We start from the raw sequence: 15,103 nt of genomic DNA on the forward strand, positions 1-15,103 counted from the left end.
ACGCAATTGGTTGGCCATTGTGGCCTGTCATTTGACCTAAAATTTCCTTACTTATCCATAGAATATTTGAACTGAATGGTAAAGTTTCTAGGCTCTCCTGCCAAAGATAATGAGTAAACTACATACCGTCTGAGGAAAAAACTTACAATCTTCAGTATATTGAATTGACCTGTTAACTCCAGCTCAAATGAGGCAGGATTCAACTACTAAAATGAAAAACAGCTTTTTAGTGAAGGCAACACTCTTTTTTTTTTTTTTAAACCCTATATGTTTTCTGCAACTCTGTGGAATATCCCATATTAATTAGCAAGCAGTTTTCTTAGTTTACTGGTTCAATTCCCGATAGGGGAGTGCCACTTTTTTCTGCAATAGTTCCTGCATTCAAAGGTCGACACATACCTTGCAGACAAAGTTAGTTTAGATTAAAATTGCTCTTTGCAGCGAAAAATGCTGACCACAAGAGCTTTTAGCCATTCATTCCATTCTTTTGCACAAAAAGCCATTTGAGCTCATATCGGAAATCATTCTTACCTTCGACTTCCAAATACTTGGTGTCAAGAGACTCAAACCCCTCAATATATTATTGTTGATTTTTGATACTCAGTGGAAACAAATGTGGCTCTCTAGACAAGATGGAGACAAAATCTCCAAAGAAAAGTGCCACATGTGAGGATCACAATCATGACCTTAAGAGTTTGAGATTGACGCGCCACCTATTATGCTAACAAGGAAAGCTTCTGTTGCAAACGTGCAGAAGTTGCTTACTCAAAGAAATAAAGTTCTTTTTTTCCACATCATCGACTACACAGCACAACATTTCCCATATGGTCTAGCAGTTAGGATTCCTGGTTCTCACCCAGGCGGCCCGGGTTCGACTCCCGGTATGGAAATGCAAATTTTTCTGTGCTTGTTTCGACATTCAAAGGCCGACGCAATTGGTTGGCCATTGTGGCCTGTCATTTGACCTAAAATTTCCTTACTTATCCATAGAATATTGGAACTGAATGGTAAAGTTTCTAGGCTCTCCTGCCAAAATAATGAGTAAACTACATACCGTCTGAGGAAAAAACTTACAATCTTCAGTATATTGAATTGACCTGTTAACTCCAGCTCAAATGAGGCAGGATTCAACTACTAAAATGAAAAACAGCTTTTTAGTGAAGGCAACACTCTTTTTTTTTTTTTTTTTAAAACCCTATATGTTTTCTGCAACTCTGTGGAATATCCCATATTAATTAGCAAGCAGTTTTCTTAGTTTACTGATTCAATTCCTGATAGGGGAGTGCAACTTTTTTCTGCAATAGTTCCTGCATTCAAAGGTCGACACATACCTTGCAGACAAAGTTAGTTTAGATTAAAATTGCTCTTTGCAGCGAAAAATGCTGACCACAAGAGCTTTTAGCCATTCATTCCATTCTGTTGCACAAAAAGCCATTTGAGCTCATATCGGAAATCATTCTTACCTTCGACTTCCAAATACTTGGTGTCAAGAGACTCAAACCCCTCAATATATTATTGTTGATTTTTGATACTCAGTGGAAACAAATGTGGCTCTCTAGACATGATGGAGACAAAATCTCCAAAGAAAAGTGCCACGTGTGAGAATCACAATCATGACCTTAAGAGTTTGAGATTGACGCGCCACCTATTGTGCTAACAAGGAAAGCTTCTGTTGCAAACGTGCAGAAGTTGCTTACTCAAAGAAATAAAGTTCTTTTTTTCCACATCATCGACTACACAGCACAACATTTCCCATATGGTCTAGCGGTTAGGATTCCTGGTTCTCACCCAGGCGGCCCGGGTTCGACTCTCGGTATGGGAATGCAAATTTTTCTGTGCTTGTTTTGACATTCAAAGGCCGACGCAATTGGTTGGCCATTGTGGCCTGTCATTTGACCTAAAATTTCCTTACTTATCCATAGAATATTGGAACTGAATGGTAAAGTTTCTAGGCTCTCCTGCCAAAGATAATGAGTAAACTACATACCGTCTGAGGAAAAAACCTACAATCTTCCGTATATTGAATTGACCTGTTAACTCCAGCTCAAATGAGGCAGGATTCAACTACTAAAATGAAAAACAGCTTTTTAGTGAAGGCAACACTCTTTTTTTTTTTTTTTTTAAAAACCCTATATGTTTTCTGCAACTCTGTGGAATATCCCATATTAATTAGCAAGCAGTTTTCTTAGTTTACTGATTCAATTCCTGATAGGGGAGTGCCACTTTTTTCTGCAATAGTTCCTGCATTCAAAGGTCGACACATACCTTGCAGACAAAGTTAGTTTAGATTAAAATTGCTCTTTGCAGCGAAAAATGCTGACCACAAGAGCTTTTAGCCATTCATTCCATTCTTTTGCACAAAAAGCCATTTGAGCTCATATCGGAAATCATTCTTACCTTCGAGTTCCAAATACTTGGTGTCAAGAGACTCAAACCCCTCAATATATTATTGTTGATTTTTGGTACTCAGTGGAAACAAATGTGGCTCTCTAGACATGATGGAGACAAAATCTCCAAAGAAAAGTGCCACGTGTGAGAATCACAATCATGACCTTAAGAGTTTGAGATTGACGCGCCACCTATTGTGCTAACAAGGAAAGCTTCTGTTGCAAACGTGCAGAAGTTGCTTACTCAAAGAAATAAAGTTCTTTTTTCCACATCATCGACTACACAGCACAACATTTCCCATATGGTCTAGCAGTTAGGATTCCTGGTTCTCACCCAGGCGGCCCGGGTTCGACTCCCGGTATGGGAATGCAAATTTTTCTGTGCTTGTTTTGACATTCAAAGGCCGACGCAATTGGTTGGCCATTGTGGCCTGTCATTTGACCTAAAATTTCCTTACTTATCCATAGAATATTGGAACTGAATGGTAAAGTTTCTAGGCTCTACTGCCAAAGATAATGAGTAAACTACATACCGTCTGAGGAAAAAACCTACAATCTTCCGTATATTGAATTGACCTGTTAACTCCAGCTCAAATAAGGCAGGATTCAACTACTAAAATGAAAAACAGATTTTTAGTGAAGGCAACACTCTTTTTTTTTTTTTTTTTTTTAAAACCCTATATGTTTTCTGCAACTCTGTGGAATATCCCATATTAATTAGCAAGCAGTTTTCTTAGTTTACTGATTCAATTCCCGATAGGGGAGTGCCACTTTTTTCTGCAATAGTTCCTGCATTCAAAGGCCGACACATACCTTGCAGACAAAGTTAGTTTAGATTAAAATTGCTCTTTGCAGCGAAAAATGCTGACCACAAGAGCTTTTAGCCATTCATTCCATTCTGTTGCACAAAAAGCCATTTGAGCTCATATCGGAAATCATTCTTACCTTCGACTTCCAAATACTTGGTGTCAAGAGACTCAAACCCCTCAATATATTATTGTTGATTTTTGATACTCAGTGGAAACAAATGTGGCTCTCTAGACAAGATGGAGACAAAATCTCCAAAGAAAAGTGCCACATGTGAGGATCACAATCATGACCTTAAGAGTTTGAGATTGACGCGCCACCTATTGTGCTAACAAGGAAAGCTTCTGTTGCAAACGTGCAGAAGTTGCTTACTCAAAGAAATAAAGTTCTTTTTTTCCACATCATCGACTACACAGCACAACATTTCCCATATGGTCTAGCGGTTAGGATTCCTGGTTCTCACCCAGGCGGCCCGGGTTCGACTCCCGGTATGGGAATGCAAATTTTTCTGTGCTTGTTTTGACATTCAAAGGCCGACGCAATTGGTTGGCCATTGTGGCCTGTCATTTGACCTAAAATTTCCTTACTTATCCATAGAATATTGGAACTGAATGGTAAAGTTTCTAGGCTCTCCTGCCAAAGATAATGAGTAAACTACATACCGTCTGAGGAAAAAACCTACAATCTTCCGTATATTGAATTGACCTGTTAACTCCAGCTCAAATGAGGCAGGATTCAACTACTAAAATGAAAAACAGCTTTTTAGTGAAGGCAACACTCTTTTTTTTTTTTTTTTTTAAAACCCTATATGTTTTCTGCAACTCTGTGGAATATCCCATATTAATTAGCAAGCAGTTTTCTTAGTTTACTGATTCAATTCCTGATAGGGGAGTGCCACTTTTTTCTGCAATAGTTCCTGCATTCAAAGGTCGACACATACCTTGCAGACAAAGTTAGTTTAGATTAAAATTGCTCTTTGCAGTGAAAAATGCTGACCACAAGAGCTTTTAGCCATTCATTCCATTCTGTTGCACAAAAAGCCATTTGAGCTCATATCGGAAATCATTCTTACCTTCGACTTCCAAATACTTGGTGTCAAGAGACTCAAACCCCTCAATATATTATTGTTGATTTTTGATACTCAGTGGAAACAAATGTGGCTCTCTAGACAAGATGGAGACAAAATCTCCAAAGAAAAGTGCCACATGTGAGGATCACAATCATGACCTTAAGAGTTTGAGATTGACGCGCCACCTATTGTGCTAACAAGGAAAGCTTCTGTTGCAAACGTGCAGAAGTTGCTTACTCAAAGAAATAAAGTTCTTTTTTTCCACATCATCGACCTCACAGCACAACATTTCCCATATGGTCTAGCGGTTAGGATTCCTGGTTCTCACCCAGGCGGCCCGGGTTCGACTCCCGGTATGGGAATGCAAATTTTTTTGTGCTTGTTTCGACATTCAAAGGCCGACGCAATTGGTTGGCCATTGTGGCCTGTCATTTGACCTAAAATTTCCTTACTTATCCATAGAATATTGGAACTGAATGGTAAAGTTTCTAGGCTCTCCTGCCAAAGATAATGAGTAAACTACATACCGTCTGAGGAAAAAACTTACAATCTTCAGTATATTGAATTGACCTGTTAACTCCAGCTCAAATGAGGCAGGATTCAACTACTAAAATGAAAAACAGCTTTTTAGTGAAGGCAACACTCTTTTTTTTTTTTTTTTTTTTAAAAAACCCTATATGTTTTCTGCAACTCTGTGGAATATCCCATATTAATTAGCAAGCAGTTTTCTTAGTTTACTGGTTCAATTCCCGATAGGGGAGTGCCACTTTTTTCTGCAATAGTTCCTGCATTCAAAGGTCGACACATACCTTGCAGACAAAGTTAGTTTAGATTAAAATTGCTCTTTGCAGCGAAAAATGCTGACCACAAGAGCTTTTAGCCATTCATTCCATTCTGTTGCACAAAAAGCCATTTGAGCTCATATCGGAAATCATTCTTACCTTCGACTTCCAAATACTTGGTGTCAAGAGACTCAAACCCCTCAATATATTATTGTTGATTTTTGATACTCAGTGGAAACAAATGTGGCTCTCTAGACAAGATGGAGACAAAATCTCCAAAGAAAAGTGCCACATGTGAGGATCACAATCATGACCTTAAGAGTTTGAGATTGACGCGCCACCTATTGTGCTAACAAGGAAAGCTTCTGTTGCAAACGTGCAGAAGTTGCTTACTCAAAGAAATAAAGTTCTTTTTTTCCACATCATCAAATACACAGCACAACATTTCCCATATGGTCTAGCGGTTAGGATTCCTGGTTCTCACCCAGGCGGCCCGGGTTCGACTCCCGGTATGGGAATGCAAATTTTTCTGTGCTTGTTTCGACATTCAAAGGCCGACGCAATTGTTTGGCCATTGTGGCCTGTCATTTGACCTAAAATTTCCTTACTTATCCATAGAATATTGGAACTGAATGGTAAAGTTTCTAGGCTCTCCTGCCAAAGATAATGAGTAAACTACATAACGTCTGAGGAAAAAACTTACAATCTTCAGTATATTGAATTGACCTGTTAACTCCAGCTCAAATGAGGCAGGATTCAACTACTAAAATGAAAAATAGCTTTTTAGTGAAGGCAACACTCTTTTTTTTTTTTTTAAACCCTATATGTTTTCTGCAACTCTGTGGAATATCCCATATTAATTAGCAAGCAGTTTTCTTAGTTTACTGGTTCAATTCCTGATAGGGGAGTGCCACTTTTTTCTGCAATAGTTCCTGCATTCAAAGGTCGACACATAGCTTGCAGACAAAGTTAGTTTAGATTAAGATTGCTCTTTGCAGCGAAAAATGCTGACCACAAGAGCTTTTAGCCATTCATTCCATTCTGTTGCACAAAAAGCCATTTGAGCTCATATCGGAAATCATTCTTACCTTCGACTTCCAACTACTTGGTGTCAAGGGACTCAAACCCCTCAATATATAATTGTTGATTTTTGGTACTCAGTGGAAACAAATGTGGCTCTCTAGACAAGATGGAGACAAAATGGAGACAAAATCTCCAAAGAAAAGTGCCACATGTGAGGATCACAATCATGACCTTAAGAGTTTGAGATTGACGCGCCACCTATTGTGCTAACAAGGAAAGCTTCTGTTGCAAACGTGCAGAAGTTGCTTACTCAAAGAAATAAAGTTCTTTTTTTCCACATCATCGACTTCACAGCACAACGTTTCCCATATGGTCTAGCGGTTAGGATTCCTGGTTCTCACCCAGGCGGCCCGGGTTCGACTCCCGGTATGGGAATGCAAACTTTTCTGTGCTTGTTTCGACATTCAAAGGCCGACGCAATTGGTTGGCCATTGTGGCCTTTCATTTGACCTAAAATTTCCTTACTTATCCATACAATATTGAAACTGAATGGTAAAGTTTCTAGGCTCTCCTGCCAAAGATAATGAGTAAACTACATACCGTCTGAGGAAAAAACTTACAATCTTCAGTATATTGAATTGACCTGTTAACTCCAGCTCAAATGAGGCAAGATTCAACTACTAAAATGAAAAACAGCTTTTAAGTGAAGGCAACACTCTTTTTTTTTTTCTTTTTTTTTAAAACCCTATATGTTTTCTGCAACTCTGTGGAATATCCCATATTAATTAGCAAGCAGTTTTCTTAGTTTACGGGTTCAATTCCTGCTAGGGGAGTGCCACTTTTTTCTGCAATAGTTCCTGCATTCAAAGGTCGACACATACCTTGCAGACAAAGTTAGTTTAGTTTAAAATTGCTCTTTGCAGCGAAAAATGCTGACCACAAGAGCTTTTAGCCATTCATTCCATTCTTTTGCACAAAAAGCCATTTGAGCTCATATTGGAAATCATTCTTACCTTCGACTTCCAACTACTTGGTGTCAAGGGACTCAAACCCCTCAATATATTATTGTTGATTTTTGATACTCAGTGGAAACAAATGTGGCTCTCTAGACAAGATGGAGACAAAATCTCCAAAGAAAAGTGCCACATGTGAGGATCACAATCATGACCTTAAGAGTTTGAGATTGACGCGCCACCTATTGTGCTAACAAGGAAAGCTTCTGTTGCAAACGTGCAGAAGTTGCTTACTCAAAGAAATAAAGTTCTTTTTTTCCACATCATCGACTTCACAGTACAACATTTCGCATATGGTCTAGCGGTTAGGATTCCTGGTTCTCACCCAGGCGGCCCGTGTTCGACTCCCGGTATGGGAATGCAAATTTTTCTGTGCTTGTTTCGACATTCAAAGGCCGACGCAATTGGTTGGCCATTGTGGCCTGTCATTTGACCTAAAATTTCCTTACTTATCCATACAACATTGGAACTGAATGGTAAAGTTTCTAGGCTCTCCTGCCAAAGATAATGAGTAAACTACATACCGTCTGAGGAAAAAACTTACAATCTTCAGTATATTGAATTGACCTGTTAACTCCAGCTCAAATGAGGCAAGATTCAACTACTAAAATGAAAAACAGCTTTTTAGTGAAGGCAACACTCTTTTTTTTTTTAAAACCCTATATGTTTTCTGCAACTCTGTGGAATATCCCATATTAATTAGCAAGCAGTTTTCTTAGTTTACGGGTTCAATTCCTGCTAGGGGAGTGCCACTTTTTTCTGCAATAGTTCCTGCATTCAAAGGTCGACACTAGAGATGAGCGAACCGGTCCCGGTTCGGCTCGAGGCCGGTTCGCCGAACGGGGGTCCCGTTCGAGTTCGGTTCGTCGAACGGTCGACGAACCGAACTCGAACGTATAGGCTATAATGGGAGGCAATCACAAACACATAAAAATGCATTATAAATGTACACAAACAGTTAATAAACATTGCCATAACACTTACCGGTCCTCGCGATGTCCTTCTGCACTCTGTCTCCTGCCGCTATTCCATCCGATGATCGCTGAATCCTCCCGGTGACCTGCACTGCCAGCAGAGAAGCAGGACCTATCGTGACGTCAAAATAGCCATGTGACCAGTCACGTGGCTATTATCTCATTGGCTACAGACTGGTCACATGACTATGACACGTCATGTAGGACCTGCGAGTGCATCTCTCCGGTACACGGTGCACATATGTGTATCGCCGTGTACCGGCGACATGCTCTAGCACACGGTCGACTCCCCGTTCCGTTAGGGACCGGCTGACACAGCCGGTCATTAACGGAGATCACCGTTGCCATAGCAACGCAGTTAGCGGTGACGTCACCGCTAACCGCGGCTCCGGGAGCACCGTTGCTATGGTAACGCGTCTGTCAGCGTTACCGCTAGCAGCCAGCAGTGATCACTCACAGAGTGAAGGCTGCACGCTGCTTCCCGATTGTAGTGAGCATTGTAGTTAGGATGGAGGTTCCCCAGCCCCAAGTGATGCCCCTCACTACAATCGTCACTACTACTACACTAGAAAGAAAGAAGACAGAAGAGCAGGATCGTGGAGGGCTGACAGGGGGTAATAAAGATGGAGTCTCTAATGTGTCTGTGTATTTATTTCTATTAAAGTATTTTTTCTCTGTGTGGTGTCTTTTTTTTAACCCTTTATTGGAGATTCTTAATGGCCGGGTCAAACGTGCCTGACATTAAGAATCTCTGGCTTAATACTGGCTGGTAAAACAAAGCCAGTATTAACTCATGATTACCCAACAAGCCACCCGACTCCAGGGCTGTTGGAAGAGTTGGATACAGCGCCAGATGATGGCGCTTCTATGAGAGCGCCATTTTCTGGGACGGCTGCGGACTGAAATCCGCAGCAGAGGCGCCCACAAACCTCGGGCTAACCTGTGCTGCGGATTCCAATCCCCAGCTGCCTAGTTGTACCCGGCTGGACACAAAAATGGGGCGAAGCCCACGTCATTTGTTTTTTAATTATTTCATGAAATAAGTGAAATAATTAAAAAAAACGGGCTTCCCTATATTTTTGGTTCCCAGCCGGGTACAAATAGGCAACTGGGGGTTGGAGGCAGCCCGTGGCTGCCAGCTGTACCTGGCTAGCTTACAAAAATATGGCGAAGCCCACGTCATTTTTTTGGTGGGCAAAAAACTTCTGCATACAGTCCTGGATGGAGTATGCTGAGCCTTGTAGTTCTGCAGCTGCTGTCTGCTCTTCTCCATACAGACAGACAGCAGCTGCAGAACTACAAGGCTCAGCATACTCTATCCAGGACTGTATGCAGAAGTTTTTTGCCCCCTGAAAAAATTATGTGGGCTTCGCCATATTTTTGTATGCTAGCCAGGTACAGCAGGCAGGTACGGCTGCCCCCAACCCCCAGTTGCCTATTTGTACCCGGCTGGGAACCAAAAATAAAGGGAAGCCCTTTTTTTATTATTTCATGAATTTCATGAAATAATTAGAAAACAAATGACGTAGGCTTTGCCCCATTTTTGTGTCCAGCCAGGTACAACTAGGCAGCTGGGGATTGGAATCCGCACCACAGGTTGGCCTGAGCTTTCTGGGCCCCACTGCTGCGAATTGCAGTCTGCAGCCACCTCAGAAAATTTTCATAGAAGCGCCATCTTCTGGCGCTGTATCCAACTCTTCCAGCACCTGCCTGCTATACCTGGCTAGCATACAAAAATATGGCGAAGCTCACGTCCTTTTTTGTAGTTTTTTGGCAAAAAAAATAAAAAATGCTTCCCTGGATTTTCCATTGCCAGTGAAGGTAACACCAAGCAGTGGGGGTTAGCAGCCAGTAGCTGCTTGGATTACCCTTAGCTAGCAATACAAAAAATGCAGCGGGAGCCCATATATATTTTTTTTAATTATTTATTTAAATAACTAAAAATAAAATGGGCTTCCCTGTATTTTGATTGCTGGACATCACAGTGCTGTAAAAATAAATCTTTAAAAAAATGACGTAGCGCTCCGCGGTATTTTTGATTCTCAGCGCAGATAAAGCAGACAGCTATGGGTTGCCACCCCCATCTGCCTGCCGTTACCTTGGTTGGCAATCAAAATACAGGGAAGCCCATTAATTTTTTCTATTTAAAAAATAGTTAAAAAAAAAAATTACGTTGGGTCCCCCCATTTTTGATAGCCAGCTAGGGTAAAGCAGACGGCTGTAGCCTGAAAACCACAGCTGGCAGCTTTACCGTGGTTGGGGATCCAATGTGGAGGTCCCCTCAGGCTCCTTTTTATAATTATTTTATAAATATTAATAATTACACAATAAAAGTAGGGTCCCCCCCAAATTGGATCACCAGCCAAGGTAAAGCGGACAGCTGTGGTCTGGTATTCTCAGGGTGGGAAGGTCCATAGTTATTGGGCCTTCACAGCCTAAAAATAGCAGGCCGCAGGCACCCCAGACGTGGCGCATCCACTAGATGCGCCAATCCTGGCGCTTCACCCCAGCTCATCCGGTGCCCTAGTGCAGTGGCAAACGGGGTAATAAATCGGGTTGATACTAGCTGTAAAGTCACCTGAGATCAAGCCCAGCAGTTTGTGATGTCATGGCGTCTATTAGATACCCAACATCATAAACTGTCAGTACTAACAAAACAAAAAATCGACAAAAGAAATTTATTTGAAAAAACAGTCCCCAAAACATTTCCTCTTTCACCAATTTATTGTAAGAAAAAAAATAAAGGGGTCCCACGACGACTCTGGACCGTCTAGAATATGGGGGGGAGACACTCAGGGAACGTATCCCCCATTTTCTAGGAGTGCGGACCCTTCATGTGAGGAGTGTGGGTGCAATGAATCTGCACTCACTCTCCCCGGGTCCACAGCAGCAGAGTCCATGTCGTAATGGTTGCTACCAAAGCTGCAATGCCCTGCTCATGAGGTAAGGGCATGCCTAATCAGGAGAACTACTGTAGAGGAAACTCTGCTCACTGGTATATAGGTGCTCAGAGGTAATAATAGATAAAATTAGTGAGTAACCTCGGCACTCTAAATCTCCCAGACTAAGTCAGTAAGTCACAATGGATAGTAATGCAAAATCACTCTTTATTGGTCCATATTAAGAAAAAAATTTTTTCATAAGCATATATGTTTTTGTCCAAAACAAATTACAAATGACGTTTCGGCCTGAGCCTTCGTCAGATTGGACTTATCTGCATGTAATCATGAAAAATGACAATAATCAGTATCACATAAGAGTGAGAGAACAATAACATAAACTCGAACAATGTAGAGGTACAATTGGGATGCAGCAAAAAAATTGCAACACAGCAAGAAATGAAACACATGATACAAATGTCATAATACAGTACAAGGACAATATAGTAATGACAAATATGGGGTCAGAGTAGACTTAGACAGCTCTGGTACGAAAGAGATGTCAATCATAAAGTAACATGTGCAGTAGGTGTAAAGCTACAGTATGCATGGCAGAGCTAATGGGTAGACCGACCATAGAAAAAGAACGGAGAAAAAGTGGAGAAAAAGTGGAGCATAAGAGGAGAAAAAGAGGAGAAAAAAGTGGAGAAAAAGTGGAGAAAAAAGTGGAGAAAAAGTGGAGAAAAAATGGAGAAAAAGTGGAGAAAAAGTGGAGATTAAGAGGAGAAAAAGTGGAGAAAAAGTGGAGAAAAAGTGGAGAAAAAGTGGAGCATAAGAGGAGAAAAAGTGCAGAAAAAAATGGAGAAAAAGTGGAGCATAAGAGGAGAAAAAGTGGAGAAAAAGTGGAGCATAAGAGGAGAAAAAGTGGAGAAAAAGTGGAGAAAAAGTGGAGCATAAGAGGAGAAAAAGTGGAGAAAAAGTGGAGAAAAAGTAAAGCATAAGAGGAGAAAAAGTGGAGAAAAAGTGGAGCATAAGAGGAGAAAAAGTGGAGAAAAAAATGGAGAAAAAGTGGAGAAAAAGTGGAGAAAAAGTGGAGCATAAGAGGAGAAAAAGTGGAGAAAAAAGTGGAGAAAAAGTGGAGAAAAAAGTGGCGAAAAAGTGGAGAAAAAGTGGAGAAAAAGTGGAGATTAAGAGGAGAAAAAGTGGAGAAAAAGTGGAGCATAAGAGGAGAAAAAGTGGAGAAAAAGTGGAGAAAAAGTGGAGAAAAAGTGGAGCATAAGAGGAGAAAAAGTGGAGAAAAAAGTGGAGAAAAAAGTGGAGAAAAAGTGGAGCATAAGAGGAGAAAAAAAGGAGAAAAAGTGGAGAAAAAGTGGAGAAAAAGTGGAGCATAAGAGGAGAAAAAGTGGAGAAAAAAGTGGAGAAAAAGTGGAGAAAAAGTGGAGAAAAAATGGAGAAAAAGTGGAGCATAAGAGGAGAAAAAGTGGAGAAAAAAGTGGAGAAAAAGTGGAGAAAAAAGTGGAGAAAAAGTGGAGAAAAAGTGGAGAAAAAAGTGGAGAAAAAGTGGAGAAAAAAGTGGAGAAAAAGTGGAGAAAAAGTGGAAAAAAAGTGGAGAAAAAGTGGAGAAAAAGTGGAGATTAAGAGGAGAAAAAGTGGAGAAAAAGTGGAGCATAAGAGGAGAAAAAGTGGAGAAAAAGTGGAGAAAAAGTGGAGCATAAGAGGAGAAAAAGTGGAGAAAAAGTGGAGCATAAGAGGAGAAAAAGTGGAGAAAAAGTGGAGAAAAAGTGGAGCATAAGAGGAGAAAAAGTGGAGAAAAAGTGGAGAAAAAGTGGAGAAAAAGTGGAGCATAAGAGGAGAAAAAGTGGAGAAAAAAGTGGAGAAAAAGTGGAGAAAAAGTGGAGAAAAAGTGGAGCATAAGAGGAGAAAAAGTGGAGAAAAAAGTGGAGAAAAAAGTGGAGAAAAAGTGGAGCATAAGAGGAGAAAAAAAGGAGAAAAAGTGGAGAAAAAGGGGAGAAAAAGTGGAGCATAAGAGGAGAAAAAGTGGAGAAAAAAGTGGAGAAAAAGTGGAGAAAAAGTGGAGAAAAAATGGAGAAAAAGTGGAGCATAAGAGGAGAAAAAGTGGAGAAAAAAGTGGAGAAAAAGTGGAGAAAAAAGTGGAGAAAAAGTGGAGAAAAAGTGGAGAAAAAAGTGGAGAAAAAGTGGAGAAAAAAGTGGAGAAAAAGTGGAGAAAAAGTGGAAAAAAAGTGGAGAAAAAGTGGAGAAAAAGTGGAGATTAAGAGGAGAAAAAGTGGAGAAAAAGTGGAGCATAAGAGGAGAAAAAGTGGAGAAAAAGTGGAGAAAAAGTGGAGAAAAAATGGAGCATAAGAGGAGAAAAAGTGGAGAAAAAGTGGAGCATAAGAGGAGAAAAAGTGGAGAAAAAGTGGAGAAAAAGTGGAGCATAAGAGGAGAAAAAGTGGAGAAAAAGTGGAGAAAAAGTAAAGCATAAGAGGAGAAAAAGTGGAGAAAAAGTGGAGCATAAGAGGAGAAAAAGTGGAGAAAAAAATGGAGAAAAAGTGGAGAAAAAGTGGAGAAAAAGTGGAGAAAAAGTGGAGCATAAGAGGAGAAAAAGTGGAGAAAAAAGTGGAGAAAAAGTGGAGAAAAAAGTGGAGAAAAAGTGGAGCATAAGAGGAGAAAAAGTGGAGAAAAAAGTGGAGAAAAAAGTGGAGAAAAAGTGGAGCATAAGAGGAGAAAAAGTGGAGAAAAAGTGGAGAAAAAGTGGAGAAAAAGTGGAGCATAAGAGGAGAAAAAGTGGAGAAAAAAGTGGAGAAAAAGTGGAGAAAAAGTGGAGAAAAAGTGGAGCATAAGAGGAGAAAAAGTGGAGAAAAAAGTGGAGAAAAAGTGGAGAAAAAAGTGGAGAAAAAGTGGAGAAAAAGTGGAGAAAAAGTGGAGCATAAGAGGAGAAAAAGTGGAGAAAAAAGTGGAGAAAAAAGTGGAGAAAAAGTGGAGCATAAGAGGAGAAAAAGTGGAGAAAAAAGTGGAGAAAAAAGTGGAGAAAAAGTGGAGCATAAGAGGAGAAAAAGTGGAGAAAAAGTGGAGAAAAAGTGGAGAAAAAGTGGAGCATAAGAGGAGAAAAAGTGGAGAAAAAAGTGGAGAAAAAGTGGAGAAAAAGTGGAGAAAAAGTGGAGCATAAGAGGAGAAAAAGTGGAGAAAAAAGTGGAGAAAAAGTGGAGAAAAAAGTGGAGAAAAAGTGGAGAAAAAGTGGAGAAAAAAGTGGAGAAAAAGTGGAGAAAAAAGTGGAGAAAAAGTGGAGAAAAAGTGGAAAAAAAGTGGAGAAAAAGTGGAGAAAAAGTGGTGATTAAGAGGAGAAAAAGTGGAGAAAAAGTGGAGCATAAGAGGAGAAAAAGTAGAGAAAAAGTGGAGAAAAAGTGGAGAAAAAGTGGAGCATAAGAGGAGAAAAAGTGGAGAAAAAGTGGAGCATAAGAGGAGAAAAAGTGGAGAAAAAGTGGAGAAAAAGTGGAGCATAAGAGGAGAAAAAGTGGAGAAAAAGTGGAGAAAAAGTAAAGCATAAGAGGAGAAAAAGTGGAGAAAAAGTGGAGCATAAGAGGAGAAAAAGTGGAGAAAAAAATGGAGAAAAAGTGGAGAAAAAGTGGAGAAAAAGTGGAGCATAAGAGGAGAAAAAGTGGAGAAAAAAGTGGAGAAAAAGTGGAGAAAAAAGTGGCGAAAAAGTGGAGAAAAAGTGGAGAAAAAGTGGAGATTAAGAGGAGAAAAAGTGGAGAAAAAGTGGAGCATAAGAGGAGAAAAAGTGGAGAAAAAGTGGAGAAAAAGTGGAGAAAAAGTGGAGCATAAGAGGAGAAAAAGTGGAGAAAAAAGTGGAGAAAAAAGTGGAGAAAAAGTGGAGCATAAGAGGAGAAAAAAAGGAGAAAAAGTGGAGAAAAAGTGGAGAAAAAGTGGAGCATAAGAGGAGAAAAAGTGGAGAAAAAAGTGGAGAAAAAGTGGAGAAAAAGTGGAGAAAAAATGGAGAAAAAGTGGAGCATAAGAGGAGAAAAAGTGGAGAAAAAAGTGGAGAAAAAGTGGAGAAAAAAGTGGAGAAAAAGTGGAGAAAAAGTGGAGAAAAAAGTGGAGAAAAAGTGGAGAAAAAAGTGGAGAAAAAGTGGAGAAAAAGTGGAAAAAAAGTGGAGAAAAAGTGGAGAAAA

At 40.1% G+C, this 15,103-nt stretch overlaps 4 non-coding genes across 4 annotated transcripts; all 4 read left to right on the plus strand.

Moving 5' to 3' along the window:
* The first annotated feature begins 3,619 nt into the window (after positions 1-3,619).
* TRNAE-CUC (transfer RNA glutamic acid (anticodon CUC)) lies at positions 3,620-3,691 on the plus strand. The gene has a single exon. It is a non-coding gene; the product is annotated as a tRNA-Glu (tRNA).
* An 862-nt stretch (positions 3,692-4,553) lies between these two features.
* On the plus strand, positions 4,554-4,625 carry TRNAE-CUC (transfer RNA glutamic acid (anticodon CUC)). Its single transcript has one exon. It is a non-coding gene; the product is annotated as a tRNA-Glu (tRNA).
* Positions 4,626-5,491: 866 nt separating this feature from the next.
* TRNAE-CUC (transfer RNA glutamic acid (anticodon CUC)) lies at positions 5,492-5,563 on the plus strand. Its single transcript has one exon. It is a non-coding gene; the product is annotated as a tRNA-Glu (tRNA).
* An 868-nt stretch (positions 5,564-6,431) lies between these two features.
* TRNAE-CUC (transfer RNA glutamic acid (anticodon CUC)) lies at positions 6,432-6,503 on the plus strand. Its single transcript has one exon. It is a non-coding gene; the product is annotated as a tRNA-Glu (tRNA).
* Positions 6,504-15,103: the final 8,600 nt, after the last annotated feature.

The sequence above is a fragment of the Anomaloglossus baeobatrachus genome, chromosome 4, assembly GCF_048569485.1.
Source record: "Anomaloglossus baeobatrachus isolate aAnoBae1 chromosome 4, aAnoBae1.hap1, whole genome shotgun sequence".
In the NCBI taxonomy this organism is placed as follows: domain Eukaryota; kingdom Metazoa; phylum Chordata; class Amphibia; order Anura; family Aromobatidae; genus Anomaloglossus; species Anomaloglossus baeobatrachus.